Source organism: Mesoplodon mirus (assembly GCF_964341445.2).
Source record: "Mesoplodon mirus genome assembly, chromosome: 12".
NCBI lineage: Eukaryota > Metazoa > Chordata > Mammalia > Artiodactyla > Ziphiidae > Mesoplodon > Mesoplodon mirus.
Genome location: NC_138988.1, coordinates 74,011,125 through 74,030,161, shown reverse-complemented (window position 1 = coordinate 74,030,161; position 19,037 = coordinate 74,011,125). Strand labels below are relative to the sequence as shown.

Here is a 19,037-nt window from a genome sequence, read left to right as displayed (position 1 = left end):
CTTCCTGGATGAGGTTGCCTCAAACCCCTAACCTAGAATGTGGAAGTTGTAAGCTCTTCTCTTCCTGAAAATATTTGTGCATTTCCTGGGTTTTATCATCTTGCAATTGCTTCTGCCTCCTAGGCACCTATTTTTCTTGCCTTGTGCCTCTGATGTGCACCATGGTGCCCTCAGATGTGATACTTGGCTCCTTCTCTGATTCTCAGAAAGGCTCTATTCATAGAGGGCATTTGTGTTTTTTGTACACCTAACTGAAGAAAGGAGGCAAAATAGAGGTGGGTGAGCCCTATATTGCATTAATGCAACTTCTATTAAGGCATCCCTGTTCTGAAAATGTTCCAGACTTCCCTTGACTGGAGAACTTCACCCCCACGTAACCCCAGCTTTGCTCCACTGTACTAACTATTCTTTTCTCCTCTTCCTTTCCCTCTCCTCATCATCCTTCTCTCTTTCAGAAATAAAATAACAAGTTCTTCCCCTTGTCTAGTGTAAAGCAATTTCCCTTTCTTGACAGTCATTCTGGGATCTTGACAGGCATTCTGCAGGGAACCGTCCACCCTAAGGGAACATGAGTGGTGGGGGACCCTATTGAGGGAACATATTTTCACAAGGAAGGCTTCTTCTAAGAGAAATTCTTGTGTTAATTATTAGGATAGCAAAATAGAGAATTTTTCATTTTGTTACATGGTGGCAGACGGTGTATTAATCTCAAGCTTATTGAGTCCTACCTCCTCAATAAAGTGTCAGAAACCTAAAAATTGATTATACATGTAATTTGTCCAAATTCTACATTCTAGATAACTTTGACTAATACAGTGTCCTTGTGTATAGAATGCATGCTGCTTACCTAAAAGTCATGAACCCACCTAACACAAAGATGTCACCTCCTGGCATTTTCATTATTACATATTTCACTTATACAAAAAGAATTTTGGCTTTTGAAACACAATTATTTTTGTTGCCATGAATTTGTTTTGGTTTTTCTGACAGTTTCAAGTTATATGCAAAGACAGTGTATAATCTTTAAAACCTAAAACAAATGCAGAAGTGCATTTCTCAGGAAGTAAACCTTTCGTACTACCATCAGCCTCTTCATAAATGACTGTCTGGTTGCTCTTAGCTGAAAAAAAGATCACAGCTATTTTTTTTTTTTTTTTTTTTTTTACTCTTTTACCTCAATTTTGAGGACTTGTGGGGATTTCACTAAATGGCATTGTAATACACTGATCCTGTTTTTGAATTTATAAATAAAATTCATGAAATTGCTTTTCTCTTACTATATATCAGCCCGACCTCACAGATTTTTTTCTCTTGTAGGTAATAGAGAAGAGGAAACCTAACCAATGACTGTGGAGTAATATGGAAGAAGATGGAAAAAACTTGTTTAATGAGTAAGAAATAAAACTATAATAAAAAGTTATTCATGAAAACTATTCACAATCATATTATGTATGACCAGTCTGTAATAGGTGGCCAAGGTTCGTATACTATTAGAGTGAGTGATCAGTGATCAGTCACTATCTTTGTTTTATTGCCATTCTGAGCTTTCACCACCTTTCTTACCCTTGTGAATTTCTGAGTGCTATGAATTACTTAAGAGGGGACACAGCTATATTTGAAGAAAAAGATGGGACCTGGAGACCAGCACCTATACTGAAACAAGTCTAGGGTAGGTCTTGAAGCTTACTGGTGGTTGGATAGAGACTTTGTCTGTCATGACCTCTCAAGAGTGTTAGCAACCCCTTCTCGCTCTCCAGATATTGCCAGCTGCTGTGATGTTAGGCTCACCCTGGGGATCCTGTTCATTTAGCCAAGTGCAGATTGTGTGTCAGGTGATAATCAAATAGAATTCCACAGAAAATCCAATAAAAGGTGTAACTAAATTTATGAGATATAAAAATTTTAAATTACATAAGTCCATACATGCTTACTGTCAATAATTCAAACATTATAGATAACCAAAACCTATCTGAAACTTAGCCCCCCCCCCCCAGATAATATAAGTGTATGATATGTCTTCTTCTTTGCCTACTGGTTAAAAACTTGGGCTTAGGAGCTAGACTGTTTTTGACTAGGCATTATTTTTTCTTTTTTTAATATATTTATTTATTTATTTTTGGCTGCGTTGGGTCTTCATTGCTGCGCGCGTGGGCTTTCCCTAGTTGCAGCGAGCGGGGGCTACTCTTCGTTGCAGTGCACGGGCTTCTCGATTGCGGTGGCTTCTCTTGTTGCAGAGCATGGGCTCTAGGCGAGCAGGCTTCAGTAATTGTGTCACGTGGGCTCAGTAGTTGTGGCTCATGGGCTCTAGAGAGCAGGCTCAGTAGTTGTGGTGCAAGGGCTTAGTTGCTCCGCAGCATGTGGAATCTTCCCGGACCAGGGATCGAACCTGTGTCCCTTGCATTGGCAGGCAGATTCTTAACCACTGTGCCACCAGGGAAGCCCCTGACTAGCCATTATTAACTTGACGTTTGGGCAGGTTAATTTCTCTGTGCCTCAATTCCTTGGGTATAAATGGGGACAATAAAATGCCTATGTCATAGTGATGTTGAAGATTAATTAGTTAATCTATATAAAAAACTTGGAATAATGCCTGGAACATAGTGAGTGTTGAGTAAATGTTAGCTGTAATTTTCTTATGTATCCCAGTTAGCATTTTTATGTACCAACCTTCCACAGATGAATCTTCTTCTGATACACCTCAAGAGTTAAACCATTTTGAATAAGGTCAACCCTGATGGCAAGGATTTTTAAATTTTTTCATGAATGTTTTCTTTTTGGCTTTGAGCTTCATTTCTCTCAGAATATGCTGCTAGACTATGTGTGACAATAGTGTTATACACCTTCAACTCTTACTACATATCTTACGGTGTAAATGATGCTTACAGGTATGTATGAATAAACAGCTGTTTTCGGGCTATGATAGTTTCATCTTACCCATAAAAGTATATCTATGTCAAAAGGATGCACAATTCTCTTGTTTCTAGATAGTGATATCACATTTTCTGTAAAGATTCCTTTAATCTGTTTTGAAGGACAAGTCTTCTTGAGTTTCTTTTTTTCTTCTTTCATAGCATCATAATAGTTTTGAAAATGTCTTTGCTATCTTTTCCATGACTTGTCAGCACTTTCTTAGGTAATACAGACAACTACGTATTTTAAGAAGGAAGGGGACTTCCCTGGTGGCTCAGTGATTAAGAATCCACCTGCCAATGCAGGGGACGTGGTTTCGAGCCCTGGTCCGGGAAGATCCCACATGCCGTGGAACAACTAAGCCTGAGAGCCACAACTACTGGGCCTGCGTGCCACAACTACTGAAGCCTGTGCACCTAGAGCCCATGCTCCACAACAAGAGAAGCCACTGCAATGAGAAGCCCACGCACCTCAACGAAGAGTAGCCCCTGCTCACCGCAACTAGAGAAAGCCCGTGCACAGTAACGACCCCACACAGACATAGATAAATAAATAAATAAATTTATTTATTTATTTATTTATTTATTTAAAAAGGAAGGACACTAAAACAGCCATCTCTTTTGAATATTTTCCTCCTGTATTGTTCTGGGGCTCTAGATTATTATGGACTATTCTGTCTGCTATGACTTTTTTTCTTTCTTTTTTAAAAAAAAATACTCATTTGGGCTTCCCTGGTGGCGCAGTGGTTGAGAATCTGCCTGCCAATGCAGGGGACACGGGTTCGAGCCCTGGTTTGGGAAGATCCCACATGCCATGGAGCAACTAGCCCCGTGAGCCACAATTACTGAGCCTGCGCGTCTGGAGCCTGTTCTCCGCAACAAGGGAGGCCGCGATAGTGAGAGACCCGTGCACCGCGATGAGGAGCGGCCCCCACTTGCCGCAACTAGAGAAAGCCCTCGCACAGAAACAAAGAGCCAACACAGCCAAAAATAAATAAATAAATAAAATTTAAAATATATATATATTCATTTATTCATTTTTGGTTGCGTCAGGTCTTAGTTGCAACACACGGGATCTTTCGTTGTGGCATACGGGCTCTTTGTTGCAGTGCACAGGCTTCTCTCTAGCTGTGGTGCGCCGGCTCCAGAGCGCGTGGGCTCTGTAGTTGCAGCACACGGGCTTAGTTGCCCCGCGGCATGTGGGATCTTAGTACTCCGACCAGGGATCAAACCCGCGTCCCCTGCATTGGAAGGTGGGTTCATAACCACTGGACCACCAGGGAAGTCCCTGCTGTGACTATTTTAGAAGACAACTATATAAAAACAGAAGTTAACATTGACTATTTATTATGTGTCAGGCAGAGCTTTAAGTGCTTTACTCATTTATTCATTATCTCATTTAATCCTGTCATCCACTTATGAGGCAGATGCTATTATTATCTTCATTTTAAAAGCTGAGAAAAGTGAGGCACAGATTAAGTAACTTGCTCAGTCACGTCGCAAGTGCAGCTTCAGGATTCAAACCTAGGTCCTCTGCTGCAGAGCATGTGCTGTTGATCAGTGGGGTGCTGGCCTAGTAATAAACTTAGAAGGTTTGCTAAGGTGGGTGTGGATTTAAATAATAAGATAATAAAGCCAAATATTGCCTGAAAAAGTCACCATAATTAATCTGTTTCTGCTTGCTTGTGGAAAGGAAAATTTGAAATCGTGTATCTTCTTAAATTTGGGAAAAATAATGATATGAGATGATGTGAGATTCATAAATAATTATTTTTTTCTTGACCATACTTAAATGAATACAACTGTTTTACATCTTTATGAATTATTTATAGTATATAGAAATCACCTGAATCTAGCTAAGGACCAGTACATCTTTAGAACTGAGTTGATTTGTAGATTACCATTTAATTGCTATTGGTATAAACATGCAGACAGAAGACTGAACTGTGCAGCAGGTTGGAACTGATTGGTAATTGGAAATTGTTCTTTTGTCCTGTTAAATAATATTTGAATGACAGTCAGCAGGAAGTTGTTGAAGAGAAGAAAAGGCAGGAGAAAGGTGACTTATGGGTCTTACAATTAGAATGTCACAAGTGATGGTCTAAAAAGTAAATGTAAATTAACAATCAACATTTATATAGCAACTGGAAGGAGTTATACTGCGTGGTTTTTGTTCTGGGGTGTGTCTTGTCAGAGAGAAATACTGGCTTTTCTTTTCTTCAAATAACAGTTCATTTCCTGTTGAAATATGGTAAAGTACAAAGAGTAAGCATCATTTAAAGTAACAGCAAGTATGCTGATAAAATGTTTTGGCTTTACTGTAAGGTGTGGCTACAGGTAGTTATGCTTTCCTCTCTCCATCTTCTTGAACTCTCTTTCCTTGTTTGAGGATCCCTTCTGAATGTTCATCAAAGTTATGGCTCTTAGTGTACATATCTTTTTTTTTATGTGAAACATTTTTAAAGTCTTTTTTGAATTTATTACAGTACTGCTTCTGTTTTATGTTTTGGTTTTTTGACCATGAGTTGGCCGTGAGGCATGTGGGATCTTAGCTCCCCGACCAGGGATGGAACCCGCGTTGGAAGGCAAAGTCTTTTACAGCAATGTCTTAAATTGTGGCCCAGAAGCTCCCTCAGGAGCCCCTGAGACCCTTTTGGGAGTAAAAGCTATTTTCATAACGATATTAAAACATACTTGTGTATGAGTATGCAGTGGAGTTTTCCAAAGGCTTCATGATGTACAATCAACTGAATTCAGACTCTCTTCCTTATTCCAGACACTAAAAAGATTTGTAAAAATGTAGAATAAGGCCACTCTTCTCATTAGATTTACAATGAGAATTACTGAGGTTTATCTCTACATTAGAACATTACAATCACCCCATCGTGGGCCAGAAAGTCACGGTGCTCTCTCTAGTGACTGGGCGGACTGTGCCTGCCACACAGCACCTCCATGTAGGTTCTAGTGACATCCTGATTGGTTGCGGCTGTGTCTCCCAGTCTAGAAAAGTGAATATTCTGTTCCTTTTTCATAATTGTGCTAGAGGGTATGTTCCAGATTATAAGGAGCTGTGGAAATATGCATTTAAAGGTGAAAGGAGGGTTTGATTTTAAGGAGGAAGACTGTCCAACCTTGCCAATCAGTGACCCCACTGATATATACCAAATTCAGAATGTTCTTTGTATCGGTTGCTCCCAACTTTGGGAGGACCAAAAGGACCTTTCAGGACAGCCTTTTATTTTTCAGTATTAATTGAGCATCTATGATGTTCCAATACTGTTCTAGGGGCTAGGGCTGGAAATAAGTCAGTGAACAAAATGAAAGCAAAAAAAACCCTCTACCCTCACAGAGCTTCCATCCCAGCCTTCGAGTCTTTTGCCATAGTCACAGCTCCCTCTTCAGGGGAGTCTCAGAGTTCATGGTAGCGTAGCTGCTGTGGAGCTTGAACACTGACTGCTGTCCCTCAATGGCTAAGTGCTGAGGATAGAGTGGGAACTGCTTGACATTTTGTGATTTTTTTTTTTTAAGGGCACCAAATTGGGATTTTTCAAATCTTACCTGGAACCCCAATATAGCAATAAAGGTGGGCCTATCCAGTTACCCTTGTTGTGGTTGTTTTAATCTTATTTTGTTTTCAAAGTTAGCGCCACTTTTGTTAAAAAGTTTAACTTTTAAAACAATTCAATACCAACTTATGTTAAATTTATTCTAATTGTTTTTTATTATTTGAAGGAAAATGTTCATATATGCGTGAGATTTTCATTGGCTGGTGAGTTGCTCCCAAGACCCTATAATTTGTTTAATAGACTTTTATACAGAAAGAGATTACTTGGCTCATTAGATTGAGTCATTTAATAATGGCTGGAAGGTTAACAAATGTGGCCATCAGACTCCTGCTCAGCGGCTGGGTGTCTCTTGTATCACTCACAACTTCAGCCATTTCCAAACGCAGACGATTGGGAATACCATTAGAATATTAATGGAAAAAGAAACTGACTTGCAAAATGTGAATGGCCAAAAATTGTCCCTAAAGATTATTTTAACATTTTTAATTTCCAAGAGTTCTACATCAAACTTGGCCTTCCAGCTTAAGGAATTCTCAGTTGTAACAGGAGTGCCATGAAATAATTGCATTTCAGCTGCTTCTGCTTCTTTTTCTTTTTGTTTTTTTTTCTTCTTTTATAGTTTTTATTTGATCTGCCATTTCACTTAATTTTTCTTGCACAGCTGTCACTAAAGTAGAGATCATCACCATACCAACGTTTTCTTCTGCCTGTAATGCTAATAATTCTTTTTAATGTCTGAAACATCATTATCTTCTAGATTTTTCTGGGAGAATATTTCCTAGAGGGGTGCCTCATCTGGGTACTTTTCACTGTATGTAAACTTGAGGATAGTCTAGACAGTTTCATCACTTTCTTCAGCCTCAGATGTCACAGTAATAGTGAAACTGGGTAGATTTTCTGATAACACTTAGCAGGAACTTGTCAAATGAAACATTACTGAAGGAGAATGTGGTCTCAGGAGAGTCCATTCATATTTTGGAAGACTTTGTTAGGGAGGTTGAATTATGTACAGTCAAGTTGTGAAAGAGTTGGGGTAGATTGCATGGCTCCTTGCCATCATCTGTCACCATGGCCCTCCCTGATGCCCATGAATTGCCCAGACATCCTGGTGGCCACAGCATTGGCCAGGTGGGCTCAGGTACAAAGTTCCAGGCTAAGTGGCCTGGGGCCCAAACCCAGGCCAGGAGCAACGCCTGCTCCCTTGGCAAACTTCTAAAAGAAGAAGGTAACTTCTGAATCCATGCCTTCTTCATTTACTGCCTAATCTGTGTGTAACACTCCCTTCTACCTTCTGTCCTTTGGGAATCCCTCAGACCCATCTTCCCTAGGAAGACTTTGTTTACAGGTCCCTGAACGACCTTCCTTGTTCTTTCCCAGGATTCTGTAGACTATAATAGCCAGAAGGACAACACTATAAGGTCAGTTAATAAAACAAATAATATAAGCAGGTTCATATGTAGTTTATATTTATTTATAATTAAAAATAATAATGCTATTATAAAAATAGAACTATATAGAAGTAGCTCTAAAAATAAAGTGGCTTCTATCCTGTAGATAAGTATTTCTCAAACTTCTGACATTTGATACCACTGCATGATTTTTACCACATTCCAATAACATCTGTAGAGTTACTTAATATTTTTCTGTGAACCAGATTACTTTTTTTTAACCTACAAGCCTACTTGAATCTCACCCTAAAAAATATCTATGGAGTTATGGATTTTCTATTCTTTTATAAAACACATTATAATCATATATGACTACTACGTTTAAAAATATTTACCTCTGGAGAGTTCCATTTCTGGATAAGACAGAGTAAGCACACTTGGCCCAGTGTCTCCCACTGAATGCAGCTAAAAACCTGGTTAGAACTCATGGAACAGCAATTTGAGGACTCTGAAAAGTCAATAGTAGCAGGTGGATTAGAGAAGACCAGGATTTGAAGTACCGCCATTAGTGTCCCCTGGCCTGGACGGAGTGCAGCCCACACCTGGAAGTGGGCACCAGTCATGGACAGAGAGAGCTCCAGGAGAAACCCTCCAGTTTTGACTTGAGTGGGAGAGGAGAACACTCTTCTAAGACTCAGAGAAAGAGGGGTAGAAACTTCCTCCTTTAAAAAATTTCCCTCCTTCTCTCAGTCCCCAGCCGCCAGGAAATCTTGTGATGTTGGTGCTGGCCATGACAACAGCAGGGAGCCACAGATGCCTAAAACTCTTAAGGGAGAGGAACATTCCTCTCCAGCTGGAGAAGCTATAGTCCTAAAAAGGATCCCTCAGTTTTTTTCTTTCTCTTTGTCTTCCTGTTGCCTAGCCCTCAAAATATGTGATAGAATGGGATAACAAAAGCCTCAGCTTTCTGGCTAGAAGACAAAAAGGGAAGCTCCAAGGAACTGAAAAGTACCTGGGAGACAGTGGAGAAGGAGGAGCTCAGGAAAGCAACCCCGTAGAATTATTTGTGAACTCCTGGGTCCACCCCTCAACAGCACATGCATGGATCTGATCCTGAACAGCATACCAAAAACTATTAGAATCGACTATGAGATAAATCTCTGTCCAGGGCCTAGACTGGCCACTGGGTAGCGCTCATGCCAGACAGATCCTAATACCTCTACAAAGGCTAGACTGTGGAACTGATACTTCAACCGTACCTCACAGAAGGATTGGTTGGGACTTGTGATTTGAAGCCAACCAGGTTGATTCCTTGCCAAAACAAATATTAACATTTTCCTTAGGATTTAAGCAAGACTCAGAATCTCGTAATATTAAAAATGTGCAGGATACGGTAAAAAGTTATTCAACCTACAAGAAACCAGGAAAACTCAACTAATGGGAAAAAGACAACCAATAGATGCCAACACTAAGATAATACCTCTCCCCTACACATGGATTATCCCTTCCCTTCGATTTGATTGGCAAGCCTAGGCCACATGCCCACTGCTGGACTTGTGACCATTGCCAGGGGGTGCCATGCACAAACTGGCTGAGACCTCACAGGACCCACCCCTGGAGCTAGTGCTTCTCCTGAAGCACATGGCCCTATCGAGGAAGAGTGGCTGCTCAGGGTAAAAGCAAACAAGCAAAAAGACCAACCCCTACTTTCAGACTTCATAAAAACTTATCTAACTTTGCTCTCAGATTTTAAGGGACTTTTCTATGGTAAGGTACAAAGATGATTGAAAAGAGATAATCTATCATAGGACTCAATACAAATTTTATTAAGCCCTTTGTGTGTTTTCCCTTTGTGTATGATTCTATTTTTATTTTTTAGGCAGATGGGTAAACTGCCTCTAGGCTAACTGTCACTTTAGCACTGAGATAAATAACCGGTTGAAGAATACAGATGTAATGAGCTACACCTTAGCCTTTGTAGCTGAAGATGACTGACCAATAATTACCATCTAGCCAGCGGGTCCCCACCAGCTGTCCACACTGGCCTGTGATTTGCAGCTGCAGCCTCCATGTGCTGAGTTTGGCACTGTGTGCACCTGCCATCCTCTCTTCAGAAAGAAATACTCCAGGTGCTCATCAATGCTCCCTAGGTTTATCTGCCGCTGTGATTTCTCTGAGTCCCCAGTGGTGCTGTATCATTTTAAGTCTTGCTTTAGTGTGTCTTCAAAGTGTTTCTTTTTCCTATTCTGCTTGAGTTATCTCTGTTTAGCTCATCACACAGCAGCTACTTGGGAATGCAAAGCTGAGCATTTCAGAAAGCATGCTTGAGAGAGAGGCTACTGAAAGTGGTAGAGCTTATTAATATTACAGGTTCTTAAAGCGTTAAGTGCGTCAAGTTTCGAGTTGTGCAAACGTTTTCCATCTGAAAAATGTCTGAAAGAAGGCAGTTTTAAATTGTAAACAAACCTGCAGCATTAAAATGGCCGGATCCGGGCTTCCCTGGTGGCGCAGTGGTTGAGAGTCCGCCTGCCGATGCAGCGGACGCGGGTTCGTGCCCCGATCCCGGAAGATCCCACGTGCCGCGGAGCGGCTGGGCCCGCGAGCCATGGCCGCGGAGCCTGTGTGTCCGGAGCCTGTGCTCCGCAGCGGGAGAGGCCACAACAGTGAGAGGCCCGCGTACAGCAAAAAAAAAAAAAAAAAAAAAAAAAAATGGCAGGATCCGATTGTGAGGGACTAAACAGTTGGATTCTCCTTGAAGAGGTGTGCCATATTGTGTTTATAAGAAATATATATTTGATCATTCAGATGACCAAAATATATTTCTCATATATATTTGGTCTTTGTCCACAGTTCCTGGCTCACAGCCTCCAAAATCCATGGACTTTCCTAAGTACTGAATGATAAAGGTGTCTTTGGTTATGTTAATGAGGTGACTTTTGGAAAGCATCTAAGGATGGGAGCTGGTTGGCAATGAAGCCAACCATGTGATTAGAGGGTTGGAACTTTTAGTTTTGCCCCCTGACCTCTGGGGTTGGGAGTAGGGCTGGAGGTTGAATCAACCCCCAGTAGTCAATGATTTAATCAACTGTGCCTATGTAATGAAGCCTCCATAAAAACCCAAAAGGATGGGGTTCAGAGAGCTTCCACGTTGGGGAACCAGAATGCTTCCATGTGCCACTGTGCTGGGCCCCCAGCTCCATGGGAACAGAGGTCCCTTTGTTCAGGACCTCACCCTATGTATCTCTTTGTCTGGTTGTTGATTCATATTCTTTGTGATAAATTGGTAATCTAGTTAGTAAACAGGTTTTCCTAAGTTCTGTGAGTCATTCTAGCAAATTAATTGAACCCAAAGGGGGAGTCATGGGAACCTCTAATTTATAGCCAGTTGGTCAGAAGCACAGGTAACAAACTGGGCTTGCAACTGATGTCTGAAGCGGAGGTGGTTTTGTAGGACTGAGCCTGTGGAATCTGATTCTATCTCTGGGTAGTGTCAGAATTGAGTTGAATTCTGAGGCACCCTGATGGCGTCCAGGAATTGCCTGTTGGTGTGGGGAAGCCTCCATATGCACACATGTTGAATTGGGCCCAGGAACCTAATGTAAGGTGACTGAGAAGAGCCCAGAGTAATAATTTGCCCCAAAATACCTGTACATTACCTTTATAATATTGGACCAATGGGAAGAAGAGTTTGTGTGGGTCAGGTTGAAGGATCTCAGCAGAGAGCATAATCCTTGTCATAGTCCTAACTTTGTTGGCAGTGTCAGTGTGTGATGTGGAGCAAGTCACAGGATCACTTTACATAATGACTATCATTTCTTGAGCTCTGACTTGTGCCAGGCATTGCTCTAAGCATTTTACATATGTTAATTCATTTAATTTTCACAACAACCCTATGAGGTAAAAACCATTATTGTCCCCATATTACAGATAAGGAAACTGAGGCCCAGAGAGATTGTTTTCCCAAGACCATATATAACTAATAAGGACAGAGCTAGAAGTCCAAACCCAGCAGCTTGGCTTGAACTTTTAATCACACTATGCTATACTGCCTCTCAGTTTATTTGTAAATGACACATTAAAAATATGTACCCTAACTATTTTACAGAGTTATAGGAAGCAGAAAATAAAATAATAAAAGTACTTTTAATAAGGAAATAATGCTATGCAAAAGAAAACTATAGCCAAGAGCCAACACCAGTGTTGGCAATTACCATGAGAAACCCTTCTCTAGAGGACTGTGACATTTATTTTTATTTTTAAAAAATATTTATCAATTTATTTGGTTGAGCCAGGTCTTAGTTGCAGCAGGCGGGCTCCTTATTTGTGGCTCGTGGGCTCCTTAGTTGCGGCACATGGGCTCCTTAGTTGCGGCATGCGAACTCTTAGTTGCAGCATGCATGTGGGATCTGGTTCCCTGATGAGGGATCAAACCCGGGTACCCTGCATTGGGAGTGCGGAGTCTTATCCACTGTGCCACCAGGGAAGTCCTGAGGACTGTGACCTTTAGAATCATAGATTCATAAGGTTAAAAGACTCTCCAAAGCTTTGGTCCAAGAGGACTTTATCTAAGACATTGGTTCCCAGATTTTTTTTTTTAATTTCATGGATCTATAAAATACACACTTGCATGCACACATGTATGCCAACCCAAACTACCATTTGTTATCATTGCCGTAAGAGAAAGGGCACTTAACACCAAGAACATGGAGAGATACAATATCTTAACAAAGAACATTATTTCCCAAGAACAAAACAGATAGGAATCTTACCCTGGCCAGTGGAATTATGGGTCTGAAGAGTAGTTGGGGAATGCCTTCATCTGGACTGGTGGATTTAGATCCTGTTTGGGTTAGGAGGAATTACCTTGGGATAGAATGAACTCCCAAGTGATTGCATCAGTCATATCAGTTGGAAGCACATTCAGGAAAATACTAGTTGAACTGTAGTTTACCTTGCTTCTTAGTAAAGCTTTTAGTGTGTTTGCTTTGGCAGCCTAATAAGAGGCCATTACCTACTCAGGTTCTCTGTGTTTATTTCTCATCTTCCATGTGAGGTTGAAAATGCTGAGATCACAGGTCTCATTTGTGCTGAACAAATGTTTTAATGCTTTTTCTTTAAAAAAAGGAAAAAACATATAAAATTAACATCTTAACCAGTTTTGGTTAAAATGTGGTAAAAAAAAATACCATTTTAACCATTTTTAAGTGTACAATTCAGTAGTGTTGTGTATATTGACATTGTTGTGAAACAGATCTCCAGAATTTTTTCATCTTGTAAATCTAAAACTCTATACCCTTTTTCTCCTCTCCCCAGTTCCTGGTAACCACCATTATACTTTCTGTTCCTAGGAATTTGACTATTTTAGATACCTCATGTAAACGGAATCATACAAGTGTTTGTCTTTTTTTTGTGACTGGCATATTTCATTTAGCATAATGTCCTTAAGGTTCATCCATGTTATAGCATGCGTCAGAATTCCTTCCTTTTTAAGGCTGAATAATATTCCAGTGTGTTTGTGTGTGTGTGTGTGTGTGTGTGTGTGTGTGTGTGTGTACCAGTTTGTTTATTCATCCATTGATGGGCATTTCTCTGATGATTAGTGATGTTGAGCATCTTTTCAATGCGTGTTGGCCATTTTATATATCATCTTTGGAGAAATGTCTGTTCAGGTCCTTTGCCCATTTTTTAATTGGGTTATTTGATTTTTTTGTTGTTGAGTTGTAGAAGTTCTTTATATATTCTGGATATTAACCCCTTATGAGATACATTTGAAAATATTTTTTCCCACTCTGTAGGTTGCCTTTCACTCTGTTGATTGTGTCCTTTGATGCACAAAAGTTTTTAAGTTTGATGTAGTCTACCTCTCTATTCTTGCTTTTGTTGCCTGTGTTTTTGGTATAATATCCAAGAAATCATTGCAAAGTCCAATGTCGTGAAGATTTTCCCCTATGTTTTCTTCTAGGAATTATATAGTTTTAGGTCTTATGGTCAGGTCTTTAATCCATTTTGGGTTAATTTTTGTATATGGTGTAAGTTAAGAGTCCAGCTTCATTCCTTTACATGTGGATATCAGTTTTCCCAACACCATTTGTTGAAGAGACAGTTCTTTCTTCACTGAGTGGTCTTGGCACCCTTGCTAAAGTTCATTTGACCATATACATAAGAGTTTGTTTCAGGACTGTCTGTTCTATTCCATTTGTCTATTTGTCTTTATGCCAGTACCATACTGTTTTGTACTATAGCTTTGTGGTAGGTTTTGAAATCAGAAAGTATGAATGTGTTCTTCCAACTGTGTTTTTTTTCAAAATTGTTTTGGCTCTTTGGAGTCCCTTGAGATTCCATATGAATTTTAGGATGTATTTTCCTATTTCTGCAAAAAATGCCATTGGAATTTTGATAGGGATTTCACTGAACCTGTAGATTATTTGGGGTAGTATGGACATCTTAACAATGTTAAGTTTTCCAATCCATGAACATGAGATGTCTTTTCATGTATTTGTGTTTTCTGTAATTTCTTTCAGCAATGTTTTGTAGTTTTCAGTATACAAGTCTTTTACCTCCTTGGTAAGGTTTATTCCCAAGTACTTATTCTTTCTTATTCCATTGTAAATGGAATTGTTTTCTTAATTTCCTTTTCAGATTTAATTGTTAGTGTATAGGAACACACTGACTTTTGTATGTTGCTTTTGTGTACTACAACTTTGCTGAATTTATTAGTTCTAACTGTGTGTGTGTGTATGTGTGTGTGTGTGTGTGTTTGTAACCTTTAGAGTTTTCTACATATAAGATCATGTCATCTATGAACAGAGATCATTTTACTTCTTCTTTTCTGGTTTAGATGCCTTTTGATTTTTTTCTTGCCTACTTGCTCTGGCTAGGACTTTTAATACTATGTTAAACGGAAGTGGTGAGAGCAGGCATCCTTGCCTTGTTCCTGATCTTAGAAGAAAAGCTTTCAGTTTTCATCACTGAGTATCATGTTAGCCATGGGCTTTTCATAAATGGGTTTGGGGGTCCCCAGAACTCTGCAGTCACTCAGACCTCAGGATTTTGGTGTTTTTAACAGATGGATTATTGCGTCCACTACATTTTCCTTCCTTTGAACTTCAGTCTCAGAAGATAAAGCCTTATCTGCAGTTTTAGAGACATTCTATGTCATTGACATGTACGAACACAAAGTGAGGAGTCCTTATTTCTTAAACCTGTTGAATGACATCAGCACCTTAATGGGTCCTGCCCCACTTTCCACTAAAGTCTAGGTCATATCTGGAACAATTCTATGAGATATTTTCTTTACTGGCAGACTCATAAGCTGGCCTCTTAGAATAAGTAGTGCATTAAGTGGTCCCTTAGAAGTCTGTTGATTGGTCTCTTGGAATATGTAATGTTTATTGTTTTGCTTCTGCCAATATTAGGTATGATTTTTTTTACTGATAGTTCCTTCAAAGCAGTTTAGTTCTTATTAATTCTGGTAAGTTCTTGTGTGAGTGATAGGTATAGTGATAATGTATATGTTTTGATAAATTGGCTGTAGTGGAGTTGGGTGATTTGATGGGGATTTTACCATTGGCTATAGGCTGTTAGTGACCAGTAACTTAAAAATAACAAACTGAAATTTACTAAGATGTCCGACTCAGAAGCTCATGTTCAGAAACGAAAGGTTTAACTTTAGAATAATTACTTTTCTAGTTATTCATATGTATTTAAAGCTACACGTAATGAATCACGTATTTACCTTGTTTCATTATACCTCACTGATATTATAACTAGATAGGTATGGACAACCTTCAGCACAGTTACCACAGGCAACGTGGGAAGGATGCAGGAAAAAAAATGATGAAGTCAGTGAGGCTTATTTTTTTGTTCTCATACCGTTTTTTAGGGACCTCCCTCCTTGCTGTCCAATACTCCTTAAGGCTCCAGTCTCCCCTCTACAGGGTCTCAGTCAGTGATTCTTACTTTCCTTTCCCTCTTTAGTTTCTTCCTCACTGCATTTAGCTCTGCAGTATCCTGCCCCTTAGCACCCAGCTTTCTGCTTCCTGCTGTGGTAAATTAATCTACGCTTAATTATTAGCAGTTGATTGGCCTTATGTGTTTCCCTTATAAGATTCTCTGTTTGCCTTTAATGAGAGTGTCAGTGCCTTAATCCAAGTGGTGAGACTCACTGGCAGGCCAGGAGGCTGATATCTTTAAAATAGGAGAAGTGGCTAGGACTTGTGGGATTTAAACTACATGAAGTTCGCTGCCTGGGTGTGCACTGGCCCTCTATTCTCTTGTGCCAGCTCACTATAGTTGAGTTCCCAGAAGTACTTCTGCTTTATTCTTAAGGAGAGATGAGGGTTCATGCACAGTTCACGTCTTTGAAATGCCTTCTATGCCTTATTTGAAAGAAGGCCCCTTTTATATTTTTGCCACGCAGCACATTCTGTTGGACCTGTAAGTATTCAATGGGCATACCCCTGTTGGAGAGTGTGAGCTGAGCCTGATTCTGCTTCTTTAATTCAACAGCATTTTATGGTGCTCTGGGTTTGTTTTTAACATCTTAATTGGACTTTTACTAGCCTTGCTCTGTGTTGCTATTAAACACAATTTTTAAAGACCTAAGAAAAATAATAAATAATAAAACCTTTAAATTTGTTTTGGAAAGATAGTGATTTTTCTCATTTTTAATATAAAAGTATCCTCTAATTTCTCATTTTAAAATATTTTAGTATGAAGACCTTATTAGATGAAACTATCTGGGTAAAGTCAAGACCAGATAGTCAGTTACTGTAAGCTGCTCAATTAGCCAGCCTGACTCTAAGCCCTGTGGAAGCAAAAATAACTTTTTGGGAACGAGTGACAAGGTGGCCAAGTCAGCCAGTACTTTGTTTAGAGTCAGTCACTTTCAGAACACAGTTATGTGGCCATCTCATTTGAGTCTCCCTCAGAACAATTCTTTGAAGTAGGTATTATTGCTCCTCGGTTTTATAGACTTGAGAAACTGAGGCTTATAGTATACTTTTATACTTGGAATGGTATGTGTGTGTGTGGCGGGTCCTCCATCATTCAGCTGATTGCCTTCACCATCCCAAAACACACCCACACTCTCACACCCACGCTCCTTCAGAGAGGTTGGTTGGGTGTTGAGAGAGAGATTTTGCTGCCCGGTACACTGGAATAATGTTAGGAGCTGTCCACGAAGGAAATGAAGATCTCTTGAGGGTTGGAAGGGTCTGCTTACAGGATTCCCTTCTACTGACAATTTTCGGTAGTGGCCTCTGGGGAAGCAGAGTAGAAATTACCTTGGTACCTTGGCTGATATGAAATTTCAAATGACTGACACGACCGACTGAGGCTGTGCTATATAAGCCCCTCTGCAATAAGCCGAAGAGGTCTGCACTTTGCTGGTCATAAGCTTGTGGAAAAAGAAGTGGGGGGTTCTTTTTGCAGTGATTAGTGCTACTAGAATATAATTCCTTGGGTTCTCCATATGCCATAAATATCATCAGACTACCTGTCCCTAAATCCTATTTTCTAATAAAAGCATAGTAAATCATATATGCCCTGCACTTATCTTCAGCCATCTTGCTGATGCCTGAATTTTTAAGATTATTGAAACAGTTTCCTCAGTGCTGTATCCTTTTTGAAAATAGATAATACATGATTTTTTTTCCCCAAAAGGTACAAATGTTGATGACTCTCTTTTCCATCTCCACCCCCCGTTTGCCACTACAGCGCATGAGGTGTTACCAGTTTCTTGTTTATCTTCTTAATTGCATATGAGAGAGAGATTCTGCATGTGTAGTTTTTTTAGTCTTGATGCATATTATATACACTACTCTACCCCTTTTCTTTTTCACATACTGCATTTTGAATTGTTGTACACATAGGCCTGCCTCTTTAGAAAACAAAACCAAAAACTACAGGTGGTTTCAGTTATATGGCCAATTTATAATTTATTTAAACTGTTCTCAACTAAAGTGCCTGAGTGTTTTCTTTGTAGCTTCAGGTTTTCTCCTTTTGTATGTATGTAACAAATACCGCTTTGTATTTGGCCCCTTCTCTTTGGACATCTGTCTTCTTTGCTCTTGAAATAAAGTGCTGAAAAGCTGTGTCTCGGGACTTCCCTGGTGGCGCAGTGGTTAAGGATCCACCTGCCAATGCAGGGGACATGGGTTCAAGCCCTGGTCCGGGAAGATCCCACATACCGCAGAGCAACTAAGCCTGTGCTGAACCTGTGCTCTAGAGCCTGCGAGCCACAACTACTGAGCCCACGTGCCACAACTACTGAAGCCTGCGCGTCTAGAGCCCAAGCTCCACAACAAGAGAAACCACTGCGATGAGAAGCCCGCGCTCCGCGATGAAGAGTAGCCCCCACTCGCCACAACTAGAGAAAGCCCAGGCGCAGCATCAAAGACCCAACACAGCCAAAAATAAATAAATACATACATACATTTTTTAAAAAGTTGTGTCTCCATTTATGCAAAATATGATGGACCTCCGTCCTGACAGATGTGCTTTGGTATATTATTGGGGAAGGCACAGGGTTAAATATACTACTATCCTTTTAAGAAACAGGACATCAGGAAGATGGGGTTTCCTTTCCTTAGAGCAGCCACTGAAATCACCAACTAATCCTGATGATCCATTTGTAAATTCTAGTCAGATTTATTTTCTATCCACAGAAATTGTTCCTTCTTTTCCTCTGCAGGCAGTTCCTAACATATATATGTGTCTTCCATACAAATGGCCATGTGTGGAAAGCCCTCTTTAGCCATGTGGGGAAAGTGGGAGGAGGGAGATTCCCAATTTCACTGCCTGGGCTGCAGCTGGGAAAGCAGTTCTTGGCATTTTAAGTTGAAACTTTGCATTAATTTTCTCAGAATAATGCATTTGACAGTTAGCTTCCGCAGTGGTAGCACTAGTATTCTGGTGCGACACCAAGGATACATGATGGGCTCAATAAGCTTTTGAACTGGACCAAGTGCTATTTGTAGCATTGCTTCTATGAGAAAATATATTCCAAAGTCCCAGCTGAAAACAACCTGTTGGTTGATGTTTGTGAATATTGTATTGGATCTTTGTGGCCAAATTTCGCTTCCCCAGACATCACATGGACTGGGAGTAACCTTTATCTGACTGGAGTCAGAGACACAGAAATTTTTTTTTTTTTTTTTTTTTTTTTGCGGTAC

At 40.1% G+C, this 19,037-nt stretch overlaps 1 protein-coding gene across 1 annotated transcript in view; it reads left to right on the top strand.

Annotated features, from left to right (window-relative positions):
* Positions 1-1,319: 1,319 nt before the first annotated feature.
* Positions 1,320-19,037, top strand: part of USP49 (ubiquitin specific peptidase 49) — a 38,621-nt gene continuing 20,903 nt past the window's right edge. The window contains exon 1 of the mRNA XM_082637825.1: positions 1,320-1,391. The gene's annotated coding sequence lies outside the window, so the exon portion shown is untranslated. The remainder of the gene's footprint in view (positions 1,392-19,037) is intronic.